This window comes from Eriocheir sinensis, unplaced genomic scaffold (assembly GCF_024679095.1).
Source record: "Eriocheir sinensis breed Jianghai 21 unplaced genomic scaffold, ASM2467909v1 Scaffold15, whole genome shotgun sequence".
Lineage (NCBI taxonomy): Eukaryota > Metazoa > Arthropoda > Malacostraca > Decapoda > Varunidae > Eriocheir > Eriocheir sinensis.
In genome coordinates, this window is record NW_026110850.1 from 233,536 (window position 1) to 257,748 (window position 24,213).

Consider the following 24,213-nt stretch of genomic DNA (forward strand, 5'->3'; position numbering starts at 1 on the left):
GCCCAGATCCTAAATCTGCATACTTTTCTGCTTCTGATGGTGTAGGGCACGTTACGAGGTAAAAAATACATTGGCTCAAAATCGCCTCCGAACATGAGCCACGGCAGTGTCTAAGCACTTACCACGCCTGTGGTAACTCAGTTACTGGTGCTCGGAGCCGCAGTAACTTTTGGCCTTACCACGGCTCCGGTAAGTGGTTGATGAATGCCGATTTACGGGTGGGCGGAGATACATGAGACTTACCAGACAGAGGTCCGGTAAATGGTTTGATGAATCCCGCCCCTAAGCTACAATGGGTGTGTGCCATGATTGACCTAAATTGTACACTGCCATATTACATTATTATAAGTCCACAGTATACCCATCACAGCAACACTGTACCCAGCGTTGCCATGTACTCAAATCATTGCATATATTGTTTCAAGACCCTAAAACTATTGTACAAGCACCAATAATGCCCTAAAATTAAAGTTAATGTTATTAGTGTCAAGTATTGATGCTTTTGTGTCAATACTTATGAGTAAAAAATAAAAAAGATGCGATATATGTTCACGGTGGTTCATGGTAAGCTGGCAACGTTGACTGTACCTCATATATCGCACTTGACTGGGGCCGCCAAACCCTTCGGATAAGCTAAATTGCACTTGCCAAACAGTAGTCAATGGGGTTTACTCTAATGGGGTCCAGGCCCTCCCCAAGGTGCCCATTCCTCCCCCATTACGCTCACTCTTCCAGGCAATGGTGGGATACATACAGCGTGTTAGTTGAAGGGTTAAACAGCGTATCATTGTGCCGTGTGGGGACACGGCAGCCTCCTGGTACTGAAGGGAAGTGTGCTGTATAGGTTAGGAATTACCTTCTGAATAAAGCCTTGAACGTAATGACGCCGCACTCTGCTCATTTGAAAAGCTGTTATGAATGTTTGGGACAGGTTACTATGGTGGCTAGGTCATTACATACTCAAATCAGGACTAGGTTTTGGGAGACAGGTCAGGTCATTTTGTTGTAGACTTGTGATACTGGGCTGGACTGCACTGGTTACAGCGCGTCATGCTGAAGTTGTTGCGCACAATTTATAATGATATCTTTTTGGAGTGACGGGCTTTTTTTCATTATTGGTTCTTTTTTTTTCTTGAATTGTTTACTGTAAAAAAAAAGTATGTTAATGTTTACACAGTTAATTGACACCCAACTTGATTTGCAGACACTACCAAACGAAGAAGAGGAGGAGGAGGAGGAAGAAGAAGACGAGGAACACAGGAGGAACCCATTGGTGAGTGTTAATTTATTTTTTTCTAAAATGGTTAACGAGCAATCAAGGAATTTTTATAATAAGGAGGGAAAGTGTGATGTTTTTTTGTAGTTTTGTTAAGTTGTCGAGGGGGAGAAGGCCCCCATTAGATAGCTTACACTATAGCTGGTCTGTTTCGTTAGGGGGTCCATGGGCGCAAAGGGGGGATTATATACATCCATTTAGACTTTGTGGATCATTTTAGTGGAGGTAATTCTCTCTCTCTCTCTCTCTCTCTCTCTCTCTCTCTCTCTCTCTCTCTCTCTCTCTCTCTCTCTCTCTCTCTCTCTCTCTCTCTCTCTCTCTCTCTCTCTCTCTCTCTCTCTCTCTCTCTCTCTCTCTCTCTCTCTCTCTCTCTCTCTCTCTCTCTCTCTCTCTCTCTCTCTCTCTCTCTCTCTCTCTCTCTCTCTCTCTCTCTCTCTCTCTCTCTCTCTCTCTCTCTCTCTCTCTCTCTCTCTCTCTCTCTCTCTCTCTCTCTCTCTCTCTCTCTCTCTCTCTCTCTCTCTCTCTCTCTCTCTCTCTCTCTCTCTCTCTCTCTCTCTCTCTCTCTCTCTCTCTCTCTCTCTCTCTCTCTCTCTCTCTCTCTCTCTCTCTCTCTCTCTCTCTCTCTCTCTCTCTCTCTCTCTCTCTCTCTATCTCTCTCTCTCTCTCTCTCTCTCTCTCTCTCTCTCTCTCTCTCTCTCTCTCTCTCTCTCTCTCTCTCTCTCTCTCTCTCTCTCTCTCTCTCTCTCTCTCTCTCTCTCTCTCTCTCTCTCTCCATTATCTATCTTGGTCGCTTCCATTAAAATCTTTCTTATATTTTCTCCCTCTCAGCAACAGCTTTCTCCCTCTCTGTTCCGTCCTTCTTGGCTCGGGGGCCTCTTAAACAAGGCGTCACAGTGCAGGGAGGCGTGCTAACATGAGCCCAATCAGAGTGGGATGGACGCAGGAGAGGTTTGAATTTAATCTGGGTTTTGATGACACAATATTAACTATATCCTGGGATTGGTATTATAAGACACTTTTGGTTCTCATGTCAACTATGTTCTGTATTACTGAAGGTCAAAGAGGGGGCAATCGGGTTCTAATGAGTGTTTCTTCATGTTTTGTATCAGTACATCCTTAATAACATGGACCATTCTCAGGCAGTTTAAATGCTGGGGCTGACCTCATCCTTATTTAATTGAGTCAATGATAACTCTAGGTGGTGGTATAGAAGCATAATTACCGGTAAAATTATACAGAATTATAATATCTGCCAAAATTAATACGTAAAGCACATACTGCACCATAGCTATACGATATATGAGGATGATAGGTATCTATTTAATAATGAGTCTGTGCACCCCTGCTGTGATTACACTGTTAAAAATCTGCTGCAAGGCTTTGAGGCCTGTCACTAGTGGAGCCTGTGGCCACTTGTTGTCTGCAGACCCATTCATACGTTAGAGATGGACACACTAATCGGCTGTGATATTTGACGATGACTGAGTCCTTCACCGTCAGGATAATGATGACTTTGTGGCGGTCTTGTGGGTCTGCATTTCCACCAACTTGGGCATGTCTTTGGCCAGTATAGTAAGACAGTTTTGCTTCTTACATCAGCTATTTCTAAGGGCTAAAGAGGGGATCAGTTGGGATGCAATGAGTGTTTTGTGGGGTTCATGCAACTGAAGAAGTGTTAGGCCAGCACCAGGGTTATAAAACTACCCCTGGAAATGTCCAAAATTCCTACGAAGGCCTTGCAAGATGTGTGTTTCTTCAGGGTCATGGTACAGAGGAAGGTCACACTACCACCAGGGCCAAAACTACCCTGGAAATGCCCACAACTCCTAGGAAATCCTTGACAAATGTGTGTTTCTATAGGTTCATGGTACAGAGGAAAGGTCACACTACCACCAGGGCCACAAAACTGCTCCTGGAAATGTTCAAAACTCCTACGAAAACCTTGGCAAATCTGTGTTTTTAGGTTCATGATACAGAGGAAGGATCAAACTACCATCGAGGTCACAAATCTACCCCTGGAAATAATGAAAAAAACCATGAAAGGACAGAATTAGGATCAAACGACTTCAGTATAATCATTTCAAATAGTCTGTTTGGGTGTTGGACTCCCTCCCTCTCCTATGTTATCTATAGGTAATACATGAGAAGGAAAAATAAGTGTTGGGACTGTGCAAAGTATTACGAGTTAAACCCGAGAAGTTTTGGGTCCCTCCAAAGGCGACCCTATGTATCATCTATTTTAGGGGGTTTATGTCATGGCAAAAATTTGGCCCGTCGCTGCTCCACGGTAAAGCCATAAAATTGGCCGTCGCTGATACCGGGTTAATTGTATTTTGACGCTCTGACCTCTGCGGCACGGCTAGTCTAGTCTCGCATTGGCTGGGCTCCTGCGTGAGGACTAAGCCTGTATTGCACCCAGCACATACATGGCAAGGCTTTCGGAGGAGTCTGGGGCATTTCCAGGGGTAGTTTAATGACCCTTCTGGTAATGTGACTTCTGTACCATGATCAGAAGAAATGCACATTTGAGAAGGCTTTCGGATGAGTTTTGCGCATTTCCAGGGGTAGTTTAATGACCCTGGTGGTAGTGTGACCCTTCTTCTGTACCATGAACCTGAAAAACACACATTTGAGAAGGCTTTCGAATGAGTTTTGCGCATTTCCAGGGGTAGTTTAATGACCCTGGTGGTAGTGTGACCATTCTTCTGAACCATGAACTTGCCAAAACATTCAATAAGACTTAACTGACCTCATTTTTGGCCTTTGGAAATATCTGATGTGAGGGAGTGAGGCATCTAAGTATACCTACCTTAGTAACCTTTCTTTAGCAGCTCTTAGGATGAAGATTCTGTACGTCAGTAAGGGAGGAAAATACATTCGTTGAAGGAGATTTTATACCTTAAGGAAGTGTCTAAAGGAGTGAGCTACTCAACCCATTGTGGAGGTTAGCTTGAAGAGGTGGAGGACTTCCTCTCTCCTGTTGAGTGCCTCATGGTGTGCCTGGTAATTAAGATTATATAAATGTTCTTGTCTATCATATAGTATTTTGTTCATCCTCTCTCTCTCTCTCTCTCTCTCTCTCTCTCTCTCTCTCTCTCTCTCTCTCTCTCTCTCTCTCTCTCTCTCTCCTCTATAAATCCTCTCTCTCTCTCCTCAATAAATCCTTTCTCCTCAATAAATCCTCTCTCTCCTCCAGGCACGTGCAGAGGGGGGGTGCTAGGGGTGCCCAAGCACCTGCCCCTTTTGCTCCTGTTTTAAAAGTGCCCTTTTCAGAGAAATGTAATACAGGCCTGTGCCCCGCCCGTTCGATGTCTCGCAGGATTGACACGACTTCATTACATATTTAAGCAATTTACTATTGCCTCAACTTATAATTAGTTCCATACATGTCTTAATTATCAGCTTAATTAATTGTCCCATTCAGAGCTGAATATAGTCCCCTCCCAATCATAATTATATTAAACATAGTCAACACCAGGCCGTCCGGACGACAAGCAGCCAGCAGGGAGGCCTCGACGGCCATCTTGTCCTTACTTTATGTTCATATAAAATATTAGCCTGCTGGTACCTATGACAGTTTAAACAAATTTGAAAGGGTATTGAGCAGATATATGTTTTATTCTCCTTCATTACTATATTTTTGCCCTTTTTTTCACTTGAGCAGTTTAAACAAATTTGAAAGGGTATTGAGCAGATATATGTTTTATTCTCCTTCATTACTATATTTTTGCCCTTTTTTTCACTTGAGCACCTGCCCTGAAAAAGTTCTCTGCACGTCCCTGCTCTCCTCAATAAATCCTTTCTCCTCAATAAATCTCTCTCTCTCTCTCTCTCTCTCTCTCTCTCTCTCTCTCTCTCTCTCTCTCTCTCTCTCTCTCTCTCTCTCTCTCTCTCTCTCTCTCTCTCTCCTCAATAAATCTCCTCTCTCCTCAATAAATCCTCTCCCTTCTCAATAAATCCTCTCTCTCTCTCTCTCTCTCTCTCTCTCTCTCTCTCTCTCTCTCTCTCTCTCTCTCTCTCTCTCTCTCTCTCTCTCTCTCTCTCTCTCTCTCTCTCTCTCTCTCTCTCTCTCTCTCCTCAATAAATCATCTCTCAATAAATCTCCTCTCTATCACAATAAATCTCCTCTCTCTCTCAATAAATCTCCTCTCTCTCTCTCTCAATAAATCTCCTCTCTCTCTCTCTCAATAAATCTCCTCTCTCTCTCTCTCAATAAATCTCCTCTCTCTCTCTCTCAATAAATCTCCTCTCTCTCTCAATAAATCTCCTCTCTATCACAATAAATCTCCTCTCTCTCAATAAATCTTCTCTCTCTCAATAAATCTCCTCTCTCTATAAATCTCCTCTCTCTCTCAATAAATCATCTCTCTCTCAATAAATCTCCTCTGTATCACAATAAATCTCCTCTCTCTCTCAATAAATCTCCTCTCTCAATAAATCTCCTCTCTCTCAATAAATCTCCTCTCTCTCTCAATAAATCTCCTCTCTATCACAATAAATCTCCTCTCTCTCTCAATAAATCCTCTCTCTCTCAATAAATCATCTCTCTCTCAATAAATCTCCTCTCTCTCTCAATAAATCTCCTCTCTCAATAAATCTCCTCTCAATAAATCTCCTCTCTCTCTCAATAAATCTCCTCTCTATCACAATAAATCTCCTCTCTCAATAAATCATCTCTCTCTCAATAAATCTCCTCTCTCTCTCAATAAATCTCCTCTCTCTCTCAATAAATCTCCTCTCTCTCAATAAATCTCCTCTCTCAATAAATCTCCTCTCTCTCTCAATAAATCTCCTCTCTCTCTCAATAAATCTCCTCTCTCTCTCAATAAATCTCCTCTCTCTCTCAATAAATCTCCTCTCTCTCAATAAATCTCCTCTCTCTCTCAATAAATCTCCTCTCTATCACAATAAATCTCCTCTCTCTGTCAATAAATCTCTTCTCTATCACAATAAATCTCCTCTCTCTCAATAAATCTCCTCTCTCAATAAATCTCCTCTCTCTCTCAATAAATCTCCTCTCTCTTTCAATAAATCTCCTCTCTTTCTCTCAATAAATCTCCTCTCTATCACAATAAATCTCCTCTCTCTCTCAATAAATCTCCTCTCTCACTCAATAAATTTTTTGCTGGGGTTTCGTTCCTCTCGTCAAGGGTCCGTACGTTACCTGAGGTGTTGGCTGGCCTGTGGTGACTGCCTCTTCGTCCTTCTTCCTCCCTTATACCTCCATCTCTGGACCTTTCTCTCCCTTCGTATATTTATTATTCTCATTTTATCTCCCTTCCATTGTGTATTTTCCTCCTCCCCACTTTCTCTACACATAATCAGTCCGTTCCTAGTCAGTGCGTAATGTTTTATATACGAGGCGTCCTGCCGAGAGGTTTAAATGACCTGTTCTTCAGTAAATTATGGGTTCAGTTTCCTCCCAGAACACATTTCAAGACTCCCGACCCTTGCTTATAACATATACAAGGTCCCATTGCCCATCTCGGCTGGGCGCCAGGCAGTTTTGTAATGTTGGCTTGGTTTCTCAGATCCAGACGCAATTTGTTAGATTTTTCCTTCTTTTTTATAATTATAGGTGTCGTACCTCAGTGTCTTTCTTAATGATTATTTTGTCTGTATATCATTCCATGTTATTTCTGTCATTCTGTTCCTCCTCAGTGCGTAATATACGAGACGTCCAGCCAAGATCGGGTTTAAGTGACCTGTTCTCGAGTATATTAGGGTTGGATTCCTCCCCCCAGAACACTTATGAGACTCCCAACCCCTTGCCTTTACCATATACAAGGTCTCTTATGCCTATCTTAGCTGGACGTCTTGTAGTTTGTGTAAAATTTGCTTCGGCTGTCACAGATTTCACCTCTGTTCTCTTTCTGTGTGTGGTTCAGGCTTCTCTTGCCGACATATTTGTTTAATTTCATTTGGCGTTTTGGTAATTGTTTATGTCTACTCTCTCATTACCACTCCTCTCTTCTGCTCTCTCTCCAAGCTCCTCCTCTCAACTTTTCCTTTTCATTCTTCTTTTAACTCATTTTCTCCCTCATTTTGACTCATCTTTTACTCTCCCTTCTTTTACTCATCTCCTCTTTCCATTCCTCTTCTTCTATTTATTGGCAACTTATTGCATGATATACTTATTGCATAGTATTGCAATATATATATATATATATATATATATATATATATATATATATATATATATATATATATATATATATATATATATATATATATATATATATATTGCCAACTTATTGCCGTCTATACTTCTTGCATAGTATTGCAATATATATATATATATATATATATATATATATATATATATATATATATATATATATATATATATATATATATATATATATATATATATATATATATATATATATATATATATATATATATATATATATATAACTTATTGCAGGATATACTTGTTGCATAGTATTGCAATATGTATATATATATATATATATATATATATATATATATATATATATATATATATATATATATATATATATATATATATATATATATATATATATATATATATATATATATATATATATATATATATATATATATATATATATATATATATATATATATTGACAACTTATTGCAGGATATACTTATATCATAGTATTTCAATATATATATATATATATATATATATATATATATATATATATATATATATATATATATATATATATATATATATATATATATATATATATATATATATATATATATATATATATATATATATATATATATATATATATATATATATATATATATATATATATATATTATTGCAGGATATACTTATTGCATAGTATTGCAATATATATATATATATATATATATATATATATATATATATATATATATATATATATATATATATATATATATATATATATATATATATATATATATATATATATATATATATATATATATATATATATATATATATATATATATATATATATATATATATATATATATATATATATATATATATATATACTTATTGCAGGATATACTTATTGCATAGTATATATATATATATATATATATATATATATATATATATATATATATATATATATATATATATATATATATATATATATATATATTGCCAACTTATTGCAGGATATACTTATTGCATAGTATTGCAACATATATGCAAAAAGTGAGCCATATAATTTTTCTAAAATAAATACAAAATTATTTTTTTGTCAATCATTTATTAAATAAATAGAGCACATTTCCTTCACTAAGAGGCTGATTCTGCAGGAACTTGACATCTTGGTGTTCTTTCTTCTTCCAGAGTGCGATTGTCCCATGAGCAGACCGAGATGTCCGTTCAATTCTGCCGAAGGAAAGAAGTCGTGTTAGTCAACTCTGATGACTTGTACTTTTCTCTGCAAGGGACTGTTCTGTAAGCCAGTCACAGAAGATGTGAACTGTATCTGTACTATGAAGTCATAAATAAAGTTAAGGACCACACCTATGACTTTATCTTGCCCCAAACCCATTTAGCTAATATCCCTGGACACTTTTTTAGGTATAATTGACTTAAGCTAATTCTATATATATTAAAGGGAGGAACCAATTTTCATACAGAAAAAAAAACTTATAATATAAAAAGAATTATATATGAATTGGAAACAAGATATGAGATATAAGAGAAGACAATGAAGGGAACTAACAAGAGGAGAGATTGTATACATAAAGAGCTCAAAAGTCATTGAAAAAGCAATGGAAATTAAGAGACAATAAGAACATATGGAATAAAAGACGTGGAAACAAGAAGAAAATAAGACAGACATGAGATTATTACTATGACATAAATACCTTAGACAAAGAGAAAGCAGATAACATATCACAGACTAAAATATTTGAGGCGTACGGCAGAGAAGTGAGGTGACATTAGGAATGGCGACCCTTGTGTATATTGTAAGAAGGGTCTCTATTGCCTTGCAATTAGTATCATAACATAGCAATTTAACTCTAATTTGCACTGGGAAAGACAGACTCTACCCCTCCAAGGATGAGCGAGGGACGAATCAAAATGTAAGCTCAACTTTTATTGGGCAGACTGGTGGTCACTTTCCCTTGTAACGTACATCATGACGAGCAATATGGCAATAATTATGTTCTAGTTAGCAAGGGGGGAAAGGAAGAACAAGATATAGTTACTTGCAAGGGAAAATAAACCTTGCATAGGATGAGCGGAGGGCTGGAAGTCTCGTAATCTGTTCTCAGTGTGTTACCGTACTCTAGTATACGTAAGAATAGGTCACCGTGCCTTAGGATTTCTCTGCGGAAGCCTCGTTTATCGTTAAAAGATGAGGAGGAAGGAAACAAGCAAATAATGGAACTCTATATACGATACAGTGAAAAGGATTTACCGAGAAGGATGTACGTATGAGAGGAGGAATGATTAGAACTGAGAGAAAGGTACATCACAGAGGAGGAAAGTCTGGAATTTGAGGAAGACAAGGAGGAAGGAACGCCAGCCGTGGAGTCTACTGTCGTCAAGGAGCTGATTCAAGGTACGTCTCAAACTTCCCTTCCTAATATCTATGAAGCAGACCCTTCCGCCCCTCACGTCAGCTACTTGCAAAGGTCAATAAGGAGATCAATCAAGGTCTCACGAGTCTTGTTTTAAGATTCATGGTAAGGAGAAAGTTAAAACTACCACCTGGGTCATCAAACTGCCCCTGGAAATTCTCACAACTCCTACAAAAGCCTGTCAAATGTGTGCGCTTGGAACAATATTTTTAAGAATGTGACTGTCAGATGCCAAGAAGGAGATCAATCGGGTTCTAATTGAGTGGTTTTGAAGGTTCATGGTATATAGGAAGGGTTAATCTATCACCAGGGTCATAAAACTACCCCTGGAAATGCCCAAAACTCCTACGGAAGCCTTAAATACAAGTCTCTCGGGATGGCTTTTTCAAGAATGTGAGCCTCGGATATTTCCGCTCCTCACATCAGCTACTTCCAAAGGCCGTAAAGGAGATTAATTGGGTTCTTTTGACTTATTTTATAGGTTCATGGTAAAGAGGAAAGGTCTTGCTACAACCAGGGTCATAAAACTACCCTGGAAATGCCCACAACTCCTGAAAGCCCTGTCAGTTGACCTCACTCAGGGACAAAATGTTTTGAATACGACACTAATACAACCAATACAATGTTTGAGGTTCTTGGTACAGTAGAAGGTTACACTCCCTCTGCACCATGAACGGTTAAACCACCATGAAAACCAGTTAGCCTTCTCTGTGGCTTTGGGAAACAGTCATAACAGCTTTTCAAACAAGCAAACTGCGGTGTCATGAAGTTCAAGAATACAGGCTTTATTCAGAAGGTCATTCCTGGTACAGTAAGCAGTATAATCTGACTTACAGTGGACTACACAGACTCTGGAGATAGAGAGTAAAGATCAGCACTCGTAGCTCACCCAAACAGGTCCCAATGTTAGGTACCACATACCTGTAACCGCATATACGTAACAGCACACTTCCCTTCAGTACCAGGAGGCTGGGTCCCCACACGGTACAATAATATCATGTTTAAAGAGAAAGAAAGATGCTTGGCGTGAGAACAGGGTAACTTTTGATATGAAAAGTGGCACTGTACGGAAACATCTGAACATGGACCGGGGCTTTCAGAAGGTGCACCCGAGGAGAAAGACTTAACTAGCAGATGCTTGGCGTGAGAACAGGCTAACTTTTGATAAGAACTATAGAGTGCTGGACATCAGGAAGTGAATCAAGGTACTTTGGACTCATGGAAGTACCCTCTTGGTGACTGAATGGAGTGGCGAGTGTGTGTAGGGTATGTCCAGGGGTAGTTATAAGACACTGGTGGTAGTTTGACCCTTCCTCTGTACCATGAACATAAAGACACACACATTTGCCGAAGCTTTTGTAGGAGTTTTGGGTATTTCCAGTAGTTTTATGGCCCTGGTGGTAGTGTGACCCTTCTTTTCTACCGTGAACCTAAAGAAACACACATTTGGCAAAGCTTTTGTAGGAGTTTTGGGTATTTCCAGTAGTTTTATGGCCCTGGTGGTAGTGTGACCATTCTTCTGTACCTTGAACCTAGAGAAACACACATTTGACAAGGCTTTCAAGGGAGTTTAGGGCATTTCCAGGGGGTAGTTTTATGACCCTGGTGGTAGTGTGACCCTTCCTCTGTACCATGAACCTAAAGAAACATATTTGGCAAGGCTTTCGTAGGAGTTTGGGGCATTTCCAGGGGTAGTTTTAGGACACTTGTGGTAGTTTGATCATTCTTCTGTACCATGAACTTAAAGAAACACACATTTGACAAGGCTTTCGAGGGAGTTTTATGCATTTTCAGGGGGTAGTTTTATGATCCTGGTGGTAGTGTGACCCTTCCTCTGTACTGTGAACCTAAAGAAACACACATTTGAGAAGGCTTTCAAGGGAGTTTAGGGCATTTCCAGGGGTAGTTTTATGACCCTGGTGGTAGTGTGACCATTCCCCTGTACCGTGAACCTGGAGAAACACATATTTGCCAAGGCTTTCATAGGAGTTGTGGGCAGCCCAGTTTGAATCCGACCTGTGGCTATATCTGCTCAGTTTCCTAGGCACCAGTCATCATTGTACCATACGCTACCATCCACAGAACACAGCCAACCAGCGCACTACCACCTCACACTGCTACCACTGCTCTCTCTGCCTGACTAGCCCAGCTGCCTTACGCTGACAACACCAGAATATAGAAAATTGCACAAGAAATGCCTCCCACAGCTCCCTCAAAAGCCATGTCAAATGTGTGTTTCTTAGGTTCATGGTACAGAGGAAGGGTCACACAACCACCAGGGTTACAAAACCACCCCTGGAAATGCCCACAACTCCTCTGAGAGCCTGGTCAAATGTGTGTTTCTTAGGTTCACAGTACAGAAGAAGGTCACACTACCACCAGGGCCTAAAACTACCCCTGGAAATGCCCACAGCTCCCTCAAATCCATGTCAAATTTGTGTTTCTTAGGTTCACTTCCTTCCTTGCTTCACACTACCACCTCCCTCCACCTTCCTTCCTTCCTTCTTTCCTCTCAAACCTCTTTTCCTTCCTTCCTTCCTTCCTTCCTTCCTTCTTTCCTCTCCCTCAAATGTTTCCTCCCTTCCTTCCTTCCTTCCTTCCTTCCCTCCCTCTCTCCCTTCCCTCCTTCCTTCCTTCCTTCTTTCCTCTCCCTCTTTTTCCTTCCTTCCTTCCCTCCCTTCCTTCCTTCCTTCTTTCCTCTCCCTCTATTTCCTTCCTTCCTTCCTTCCTTCTTTCCTCCCACTTCCTTCCTTCCTGCCTGCTTTCCTTCCCTCTTTTCCTTCCTTCCTTCCTCCTTCCTTCCTTCCTTCTTTCCTCTCCCACTTTTTCCTTCCTTCCTTCCTTCCTTCCTTCTTTCCTCTCCCTCTTTTTCCTTCCTTCCTTCCTTCCTTCCTTCCTTCTTTCCTATCCTCTTTTCCTTCCTTCCTTCCTCCTTCCTTCCTTCCTTCCTTCTTTCCTATCCCTCTTTTTCCTTCCTTCCTTCTTTCCTCTCCCCTTCCTTCCTTCCTTCCTTCCTTCCTTCTTTCCTTCCTCCCTTCCTTCCTTCCTTCCTTCCTTCTTTCCTATCCCTCTTTTTCCTTCCTTCCTTCCCTCCCTTCCTTCCTTCCTTCTTTCCTCTCCCTCTCTTTCCTTCCTTCCTCCTTCCTTCCTTCTTTCCTTCCCCCCTTTCTCCTTCCCTCCCTACCTTCCTTCCTTCCTTCCTTCTTTCCTCTCCCTCTTTTTCCTTCCTTCCTTCCCTCCCTTCCTTCCTTCCTTCTTTCCTCTCCCTCTTTTTCCTTCCTTCCTTCCCTCCCTTCCTTCCTTCCTTCCTTCTTTCCTCTCCCTCTTTTTCCTTCCTTCCTTCCCTCCCTTCCTTCCTTCCTTCTTTCCTCTCCCTCTTTTTCCTTCCTTCCCTCCCTCCCTTCCTTCCTTCCTTCTTTCCTATCCCTCATTTTCCTTCCTTCCTTCCTTCCTTCCCTCCCTTCCTTCCTCCCTTCCTTTCTCCTCTTTTCCTTCCTTCCTTCTTTCCTATCCCTCTTTTTCCTTCCTTCCTTCCTTCCTTCCCTCCCTTCCTTCCTTCCTTCTTTCCTCTCCCTCTCTTTCCTTCCTTCCTTCCCTTCTTCCCCTCTCTCACCCCTCTTTCCTCCTTCCTTCATTCCCTACTTCTCTTCCCTTTGTCTTCCTTCCATCCTTACCTCCTCCTTTCCTTCCTTCCTCCCCTCTCTCCCTCTTTCCTCTTTCCTTCCTTCCTCCCCTACTTCTCTTCCTTCCTTATTTCCTTCCTTCTCATCCTCCCTCCCTTCCTTCTTTTCCTCCCTCCCTCCCTTTTCTCTCTCTCTCTCTCTCTCTCTCTCTCTCTCTCTCTCTCTCTCTCTCTCTCTCTCTCTCTCCTTCGTTCCTTCCTTTGTAAAGAAAATGAAGATAAGAAAAAGAGGAAACAAGGGAAAATATTGATAAATGGAACAAAGAAATAAAAATAACACTCACCAAGAAATTCCTGTGTCCTCCTCCTCCTCCTCTTCCTCTTCCTCTTCCTCTTTCATCTATAATATAAGTAAGGAATTAGTATTTGTGTCAACCTGAAGATGCATTTTACATATAATATTAAATTCCTTTAAACTTTCAACCCTTCCTTCCTTCCTTCCTTCCTTCCACACAGTCACTACCACCAGAGGGTCAACACAGGGGGCAGGGTCAGAGCCTTGCCGAGACACAGGGTCAAATATTTACAAACTCTCCTATCTTTACCAACATAATAATCATTTTCCTGGCATTGCTTCCCGAGGCCGCCACAGAGAATAGTCACTAGGTATCCATGTTACTGTTCAAGGTGCAGAAACATTTTAAAACTACCTCCAGGATGACTGTATCTTCTTCAACATATTGGGCTCCCATTACCACTGTTTACACAGACAAAGTTAACCATGTTTTCATGGGTGGAAGGAAAGTTTGGTTTAGTGACATCCTTGGTCATATGCCGGAGAGAGGCAGGAGGGGAAGGAATTATAGGAGAAGGGAACATCTGTGGTCATATGCCAGCAAAAGACAGGAGGGGAAGGAATTATAGGAGAAGGGAACATCTGTGGTCATATGCTGGAGAGAGACAGAAGGGGAAGGAATTATAGGAGAAGGGAACATCTATGGTCATATGCCGGAGAGAGACAGGAGGGGAAGGAATTATAGGAGAAGGGAACATCTGTGGTCATATGCTGAGAGAGACAGAAGGGAAGGAATTATAGAAGAAGGAACATCTTTGGTCATATGCCGGAGAGAGACAGAAGGGAAGGAATTATAGGAAGAAGGAACATCTGTGGTCATATGCCGGAGAGAGACAGAAGGGAAGGAATAATAGGAAGAAGGAACATCTGTGGTCATATGCCAGCAAGAGACAGGAGGGAAGGAATTATAGGAAAGGAACATCTATGGTCATATGCGGAGAGAGAGACAGAAGGGGAAGGAATTATAGGAGAAGGAACATCTGTGGTCATATGCGGAGAGAGACAGGAGGAAGGTATTATAGGAGAAGGGAACATCTATGGTCATATGCCGGAGAGAGACAGTAGGGGAAGGAATTATAGGAGAAGGGAACATCTGTGGTCATATGCCGGAGAGAGACAGGAGGGGAAGGAATTATAGGAGAAGGAACATCTATGGTCATATGCGGAGAGAGACAGAAGGAAGGAATAATAGGAGAAGGAACATCTGTGGTCATATGCCAGCAAGAGACAGGAGGGAAGGAATTATAGGAGAAGGAACATCTATGGTCATATGCGGGAGAGAGACAGAAGGGAAGGAATTATAGGAGAAGGGAACATCTGTGGTCATATGCGGAGAGAGACAGGAGGGAAGGAATTATAGGAAGAAGGAACATCTATGGTCATATGCGGAGAGAGACAGAAGGGAAGGAATTATAGGAGAAGGAACATCTGTGGTCATATGCCGGAGAGACAGGAGGGAAGGAATTATAGGAAAAGGGAACATCTATGGTCATATGCGGAGAGAGAGACAGAAGGAAGGAATAATAGGAGAAGGAACATCTGTTGTCATATGCCAGCAAGAGACAGGAGGAAGGAATTATAGGAGAAGGGAACATCTATGGTCATATGCCGGAGAGAGACAGAAGGGAAGAATTATAGGAGAAGGAACATCTATGGTCATATGCGGAGAGAGACAGGAGGGAAGGAATTATAGGAGAAGGAACATCTATGGTCATATGCGGAGAGAGACAGGAGGGAAGGAATTATAGGAGAAGGAACATCTATGGTCATATGCGGAGAGAGACAGAAGGGGAAGGAATTATAGGAGAAGGGAACATCTGTGGTCATATTGTAGTGCCCGGACGTAGTCTAAAGAAGTGGTAATTAATGTTAAGTGAATCTAATTATCATTTACGTTAATGTAAGATTATTAGTAACATTGAATTATATATTATTGCGTGATGCCCACACCCCGAGACAGACGGACAGACAGACAGACATACATGTTGACGCCTGCAGAAAGTAGGTGATTGGTTCCATACGAGATAATGGGCATAATTTTAACACAAGATAGTAGCTTCTAGTTAGAATTTTTCACCTTGCTATTCAGGGGAACCATTATACCAATATCATGCGACGAGTAAAGTACCGTAGACGGTTGTTGCAAGGTTGAACAAATCAGGGTTGAATTAAATCTGGGGAGGATGTGAACGCGGGCAGCGGCTCGTGAGAGCCCCACCCAGCAAACACCAACAGACACGCCTTGGCTCTTCCCCCGGACAGGTGCGTCTCTCTGAGGTGAAGTAATTCCTGTTCATATTATAGATATATTTTCTCATTATTGTATTTGTGAGGTGCAAACACTAACAGACACGCCTTGGCTCTTCCCCCGGACAGGGGAGTGAGTGGAGATAAAGGGTCTGTCACGTGCGTGTCTCGGGTGTGTTCGGTATGATACGCGTATTGACTACGTGGGGTATTTAGTCCACGGAGTAGCAGGGCTGTGCAGTATTTCTCTTTAACGAGGATGTAACCACCTGGTTCGTCCCCTTTGTCTGCTGGTTAGGCTATATTTTACTAAGGATATAGGAGATTGTAAGAAGATTGTTTATGCCCATGTGAGCACCAGTGAACTGTTTTTCGTGCCACGTTTGTGGTAGCGGTGGCCAATTGGTAGAGTACTGGGCCCACATTCACGCGTGATGGACGGCGGGTTCGAATCCACGCTACCACTCGGATTTTTCAGCCACCGCCGAGTGGCTTAAAACTACCCACATGCTGTCCTGAAGACCACCCATCAACCCGGACTCTGAGGAAGCCGTCCAAGCGAATCAAGAACGAGTTCCGGGGGGCAGCATGAGCCAATGCAAGATGGCGCCACTATAAACACTCGCCTGCGCCAGAACGGGCTGGGCCAACCATCAGGCCCCACCTGGAAGAAGCCTTGGGCCGACCATCAGGCCCCACCAGGAAGATGCCTACAGGCGCAACAGGCAGCGACGTAAAAAAAAAAAAAAAATATCACCCTCGCTAGGTGAAGGAGACTGTAAACCCGTGTAACATCCAAACAAGCCTAACGCCCATTATTGTATTCTGGTGAATGAGTTAAGAGGCTCAAGGGATTAATTCGGCCATTATTGACTACTGTAATTAAGTCTTCAACGCTACCAAAAGGATATTTTTCTTGCCTGATGTAATCTGAATGAGAATTAGTTCAACGCTACCACAAGTGAAGGAAGAATAAAGGTCTTAAATCAATGATTGTGAATATCTTCTGACCAACTATTTAGGAGAAATAGGGAAAAACAGATCTTCGAGGATTAGGAATCTTGACCAGGAAAACCCTAGATACCGCATTACATTTTTATATATAATACATGATGATTATGTTGAGATTATGGCTGAAAACTTGTTATAAGCAGAAGTGATCTTTTGGCGAACTAATAATCCGGCCTTTTATCCTAACCTATCCAAGAGAAGGAAGGAAGGAAGGGAGGAAGGAAGGAAGGAAGGGAGGAAGGAAGGAAGGAAGGAAGGGAGGGAGGAAGGAAGTTAGGAAGGAAGGAAGGAAAAGAGGAAGGAAGGAAGGGAGGAAGGGAGGAAGGAAGGAAGGGAGGGAGGAAGTTAGGAAGGAAGGAAGGGAGGAAAGAAAGAAGGAAGGAAGGAAGGAAGGAAGGAAGGGAAGGAAACTAACTTAACTCACCACTGGAATGATGTCTGTCTGTCAGTCTTCAAAGTCCTCCTCCTCCTAATCTTCCTCCTCCTCTTCTTCCTCCTCCTCCTCTTGTCTCTAAAATTAATAAACAGTTGATAATTCATTTTTTGAGCTAATAACCTCTTGTCAGACCTAATAATAATAATATTAATAATAATAAGAATAAGAATAAGAATAAGAAGAAGAAGAATGATAATAGTAATAACAAGTTTTGCTGGGCTTATATACATGTGTAATTAATGCAGAGTGTGTGTGTGTGTGTGTGTGTGTGTGTGTGTGTGGTTTAAGTGTGTGTGTGTGTGTGTGTGTGTGTAATTTATTTTATTTAATTTCAATGTGAAGGAATTTCTCTCTCTCTCTCTCTCTCTCTCTCTCTCTCTCTCTCTCTCGGTAAAGCCAAATTTGTGGCTTTACCATGTAGCAGCAATGGGCCAAATTTGTGGCTTTACCGTGTAGCAGCAACGGGACAAATTTGTGGCTTTACCGTGTAGCAGCGACGGGCCAAATTTGTGGCTTTACCGTGTAGAGCAACAACGGGACAAATTTGTGGCTTTACCGTGTAGCAACAGCAGGACAAATTTGTGGCTTTACCGTGTAGCAACAACGGGACAAATTTGTGGCTTTACCGTAGCAGCAACGGGCCAAATTGTGGCTTTACCGTGTAGCAACAACAGAAATTTGTGCCATGATTTAAACCCCCAAAAATAGATGATGTGTAAACTGATCACAAATGCTTTGATATGTATTATGAAATGGTTTGTGTGAGGGGTGATTTTTTCTCATTTTTCTCACTTAGAGGGACCATAAAGAAACATAATCCCTGCTGCTACAACCACTGGGTTAAAGGCCTTTCCCTCTAAGCAAGGGATGTACTGAACATTTTACAACACACTGGGTTACTAAGTGAGCTGAACATTTACAGCTCAATATAAGTTCACCCTTTGGGGGCTTCTGGCGGGGTAATGAAGGCAGGGCAGGAAATGAGTGAAAGCACCTATTCCTCCAAGCTGCTGAAAAGCTTGTTGGTGAAGAATTACTTGTCGGTGAAGAGACTGTTGTTGGTGAGGAGTGCCCTGTGTTATGGAACCTCCCAGCACTGCTACACCAACCTGCAAATATGTGTCCACTCTCAAAGTCTTGTACTGGGAAAGACAGAATGGGATAATATATTATAAAATCTCTCTCTCTATCAAGGGCTGTATAATATAAGATAATTAATTGATACTCTCTCTCTCATATTTGTTTTTTACATACTTTTCTTCCTCTACACCTCCTCTCTCTATCTCCCCTCAATGCCCTCATAACTCTATACATACAGCCAGGCCTATACTTTGAGGCAGTGCCAACATTGCCAGACTGTTGTACTCAGCCTCTTATATTTACTGACTCCCAACACAAAATCTGTCTCCTGGTCCCCAATAATGAGATTCATTTATATTTATCATTAACCTGGTGGTGGTAGCAGGGAAAGTGGAAAGTTTTGTTTAGTGGACAGCGCAACATCTGTGGTCATATGCGGAGAGAGACAGAAGGGAAGGAATTATAGGAGAAGGAACAGATCCCAGGAGACACAGCCCCGATTAATACCTGGTACACTGCTGGGTGGACAGGGCGTAGGGTATTGGAAAAGCCGCCCAATTTTTGCCACTCCCGGAAATCGAACCAGGCTCTCTCAGTTGTGAGCCGAGTGTGCAACCACTGAACCACGAAGCCCCATAGGGCTGCATGTGGGTGACCACACTAAACTCAGCGATGTGTTTGAAAGCTGAAGCAGTCCGCTGGAGACCTTGCTCTTAGTGCGAAGGGGGAAGGGAGGGGGGGTCAGTTTAGTTAGTTATCAGGTAGTTTGGTTAGCTATAGTCCATGGACTCTTAACTTGAGCCCTGTGGCTTGGCCCGGGGAACCCCCCCATTGTTTACAGACCTAGCGATGACCTGCGATCTGTTATGTTAGCTATTTATGGAGTACATATAGTCAAACCTCGATTTACGAGTTTAATTCATTCAAGAATATTCCTCGCACACCAAAACACTCGAAAACCAAAATGAATTTCCCCATTGAAATTAATGTAAATCCATTAACGTGTCTCATATCTCAAAAAAACTATTTACGTAAGAACCATCTTACATGTTATTTTTTACAGAATTGAAGTTATCTTACTAACAAGTAGAGATGATAAAGATATGAAACACAAGTCAAGTGTTACAGTTGTTTTAGGAGACTCCGCAACTGCTGTGGCCATGCTTGGTGCAGGCTTCGCCCCAGGGTTTAACAGGTGGTTCCCCTATTCTCAGGGCACGGAACTACACCCGACCACCAGCGTCGAAGCTAACTCGACATATCGTCCGAGATGGAGGGTGAGCAGAGTCAGTCACGTCCAGGGGCATACAAGATACCTCTCCATTAACATGAGTTGCAATAGGAATGATAATAATGACAATAATAAGAATTACAAGATAATTTAATACTAAGCTATTCTAACCTAAAACTTATTCAAACCTAGCCATACTTTTTTTCCTTACCTCCCTTGGCTGGGCCTGGTGGTGGGCCCAAGCCGGCAAGTGTTTATAGCGGCCCCATCTTGCTTTCCCTTGGACAGTCCCATACAGTCCAGGATGATGGTGGTGGTCTTCAGGACAAGTAGTCTGTGGCAGCGGCAGATTCAAACCCTCATCATCCATGACGTAGCGAACGCAGGACCGGCACGCTAACCACTCAGCCACCGTCTCCTTCCCCAGCCTGTGTTCTGATGCCAAATATGCAAAAAGTAAAAACATATGCCTCAATGTGTCATCCCAGACTATATATATAAAGAGAATTAAATCTAAGTCATCCTAACCTAACCAAACTTTAATGAAACTAATCTAGCCTTAGCAAGCCACTGACAAAACAATATAAAGTCTTAGCAAGCCACTATCAAAACACAATATAAACAGAAATGTATCTCCAGGTGTGTCCCCCCAAGACCATATATTTAAAGAATTCTAAGCTATCCTAGCCTGCCCAAACTTGCTGAGCTATCCTAACAAGACCTAACTTAACCCGGTAGCAACAAGGGCCCAAATTTGTGGCTTTACAGTGTACCAGCGACGGGCCAAATTCTTGCCATGATATGTAACTTGATATATTAAGATGGATTTAAACCCACCATCAACCATTGGATCCACGGAAGAAGCCTACCGGCGCAATAGGCCAAGACGTAAAAAGAATAAATAAATAAATAGATTATGCATAAACTGATCACAAATGCATTGATATATATTATGAAGTGGTTTGTGTGAGTGATGATTTTTTTCTCATTTTTCTCGCTTAGAGGGAAGGGCCTTTAACCCGGTGGTACCAGCAGGGATCATGTTTCTTAATGGTCCCTCCAAGCGAGAAAAATGGAAAAAAATCACCCATCACACAAACCATTTCATATTATATATAAAGCATTTGTGATCAGATTATGTATCATCTATTTTGGGGTTTATATCACGGCACAAATTTGGCCTGTCACTGCTACACGATAAACACGGTAAAGCCACAAATTTGGCCTGGCTGTTACTGCGGTTGAAAGCCAGGTTTGGCCCATCGCTGCTATATGGTAAAGCCACAAATTTGGCTCGTCACTGCTACACGGTAAAGACACAGGTTTGGCCCATCACTGCTACACGGTAAAGACATTAATTTGATGTGTCGCTGCTGCACCGGTTAAGAAACATGATCCCCACAGCTACCGGGTTAACCATACCTGCCGTGCGCTCTACTACCACAATGAAATAAAACAAATATATACTGTGTTGCACCCCCAGACAGTATTTTAAGAGACGGGGAGTATGGAGATGACCGTAGCCACCTCTCCCGCCAGTGACATCAACGGCAGTGTGGTGAGAGGCCTATCCTGCCTATTTATCCTAAACAAGTGGGTGTTATTCCAGAAAAAACACCCAAGTCTCATCACTTCACACTTATTTATATATTCAAGGGCTGAAAAATATCAGAAACATTAACAAAAAAATGCCCGGTCAGCACTAAGTTATCCTAACCTTCGATTAAACTTAGATTTTAACGTAACCTCCTGTGAGAGCAAGATAAAAATTGAGACAAAATAGGTCAATTCCGGCCCTTACGGTACCATGAGCAGACCTCTAGAATAACACCCGATGGTCTAGGATAAAAAAGTTGGAAAATTTCATTTAGTTGGCGCAACATCTGTGGTCATATGCCGGAGAGAGACAGGAGGGGAAGGAATTATAGAAGGGAACAGATCCCAGGAGACGGGACACAACCCCCGATTAATACCTGGTACACTGCTGGGTGGACAGGGGCATAGGGTATTGGAAAAGCCTCCCAAATTTTCCCACTCTGCCCGGGAATCGAACCCAGGCTCTCTCAGTTGTGAGCCGAGTGTGCTAACTGCTAACCACTGCACCACGAAGCCCCCAGGTCTAGGATAAGATACTGGTCATCGCTAAGTTATCCTAACCTTGGATTAAACTTAGATTTTAACCTTAACCTCCTGTGAGAGCAAAGTAAATATTGACAGCCAAAATATAGGTTCATGCCAGCCTTCGCAGTACCAGGAGCATGTATAACTCTAGAATGACACCCGATGGTCTAGGGTAAGCACATGGGGTCAAGGCAACAACGCTAACCTACATATTCCCCCTTAGAGTTAATAGGTTCACCAGCCCGGGTCATCACCACCACATGTATCACCTAATATCACCACAATCACCATCAATGCCACCTCAGACACACATGAAATCACAACCATGATGATGCAAATGCAAAAAAATCAAGAGAAATAACACTGATATAAATAAATTTTCACCCCGCCCGCTAGACGAGTCACCCTTAAAACACTTCTAGCTCACGTTAGCCTTCAATATTTCCTGAGTAACACAACCCACACCTCATATCTGCAATAATACAACACAAATACACCCTAATCCTTAATATAGAGTACCCAGGCATCTTATACTGGTCAAAACTCACGGATATAAGGTCACGTATGGTTTGCTCCCATCCGCCGGTTACGCCCTTATGACCTCACCGCTAAACGCCCATAATTCAATATCTAAGACACTCACACCTCATTTGACCCCATACATTAGGTCATTCAGCTTAGTTCTCCCTCCCATAGTGTTCAAAGTTCTTAGGTGTTATTGATAACTGAGATAATACGTCACATATGGTTCGCTCCATCCGCCGGTTACGCCCTTATGACCTCACCGCTAAACGCCCATAATTCAATATTTAAGACACTCACACCTCATTTGACCCCATAAATTAGGTCATTCATCTCAGTTCTCCCTATCATAGTGCCCGAAGGTCTTAGAGGTCATTAATATTTAAGGTCATATATGGAGCCGGACACCCCAAGCCAGTTATATACTTGACCTTTCTGACCTTACCGGCTTATATCCCGCTCTCCAACTTCACACACAGGAATGCAATGCACGTGTCGCCATGCCCCTCAAGCCCCGTGCCGCTACGTACTCTAGTTTACCGGAAATCAGTAAAAAACAATGAACTTCTGGACGACCACGGCGGCCATTTAAATCCACCTCACCCCCACCGATATTTTCCCTATTTCCACCTATTACAAGCCTTAATTCATTGCCCTCACCCACCCAAAACAATCACGAGGGACTATTTACCGTTTCCAGATGCATGGCTCCCTCGGCAACAGGATAATTCGCTTCAAAAAACACAAAAAAACACACCAGCCCCCTCCCTCCGCGGCTGGAGCCGGGTGTGTACGAGAAATGCCTCCTCGGGGAAATAAGTCGCGATACTAACCACTCCACATGTCCAATGAGGTAAAGACAGCAAAAAACATCTTAATTTGGCTTGATTTATGTCTCTTTAACCACCTGTGATCTATATATAAGCGTTGAGATTGCCCAAACCAGGAGTGAGTATCAGCTCAGATCGAGTAGTTCCTCCTATGTAATCTCATATGTGTTTGTTTTAAAGCCTTCTACTGATTTTAAGTGTTTATCTGATGTATTTGCAGTGTATTGAAGTCGCAAAGGGACAGTTAAACGATAGCAGTGAGTGATATATTGAAAATTAAGGATGTTTCAAGCCCCCTTCGCGAGCTATTTTCCGGTGCGAGCTGATTCCTGCCAGCTCAATATATTCTCGTACTTGAATTAAATGACCCTCGAACTGTCTTCTCCGCTCCAATAACTAGATTTATTTAGAGATAGGGTCGAAATGTTTAATTAATAGGGCTTTTTTTGCAGTGCTTAGGTATATTATCGCTGACATAAATAGTTTTAGTTTAACCTCGGAAACATTAATCACTCTATTTAACTGCCCCTTTGCCCTTTAATCGCGTGTCCTGTCATTAGTAAACCCCAATTAAGTCCTGCCGGGGCCTTAATAACAGCGGTAAAGCCTTGGAATCATTATTATTCGTCTTGATCTTGATCTTGATCTTGATGTCACAGGTGGCTCGGGATTTCTCCCCAGCCAGGCCTTTGTATCGGCAGCTCCTGTGAAGAGAAAACAAAAAAACATGTGGGAAGTCAATGTTCTCGGGGCAAGATATCATTCCCTACATCTTGCACGCCACATGCCTTCCAAGAACTCTTTCACTGCCTCAATCACTCGTCCACTCGTCTCTCCACTGAGCCCCAGCAGCAGCACCATCCACTCCCTTCCAGTCCTCCCGTTTA

At 41.9% G+C, this 24,213-nt stretch overlaps 1 protein-coding gene and 1 long non-coding RNA gene across 7 annotated transcripts in view; one reads left to right on the forward strand and one right to left on the reverse strand.

The window, feature by feature from the left end:
• Window positions 1–1,566, forward strand: part of LOC126990219 (ralA-binding protein 1-like) — a 195,232-nt gene extending 193,666 nt beyond the window's left edge. For all 3 annotated transcript variants that reach the window (XM_050848783.1, XM_050848782.1, XM_050848778.1), the window contains one exon: window positions 1,205–1,566. The gene's annotated coding sequence lies outside the window, so the exon portion shown is untranslated. The remainder of the gene's footprint in view (window positions 1–1,204) is intronic.
• Window positions 1,567–8,613: 7,047 nt separating this feature from the next.
• Window positions 8,614–23,282, reverse strand: LOC126990223 (uncharacterized). Of its 4 annotated transcripts, none has more exons than XR_007744130.1 (6): window positions 23,188–23,282; window positions 20,065–20,288; window positions 18,537–18,651; window positions 17,531–17,617; window positions 13,838–13,893; window positions 8,614–8,666 (listed from the first exon to the last, which is right to left on the reverse strand). It is a non-coding gene; the product is annotated as an uncharacterized LOC126990223 (long non-coding RNA). The 4 variants fall into 4 exon arrangements; XR_007744127.1 differs by lacking the exon at window positions 23,188–23,282 and adding an exon at window positions 22,942–23,086 and having other exon boundaries at window positions 20,065–20,281; XR_007744129.1 differs by lacking the exon at window positions 23,188–23,282 and adding an exon at window positions 22,942–23,073.
• Between the last annotated feature and the right edge of the window lie 931 nt (window positions 23,283–24,213).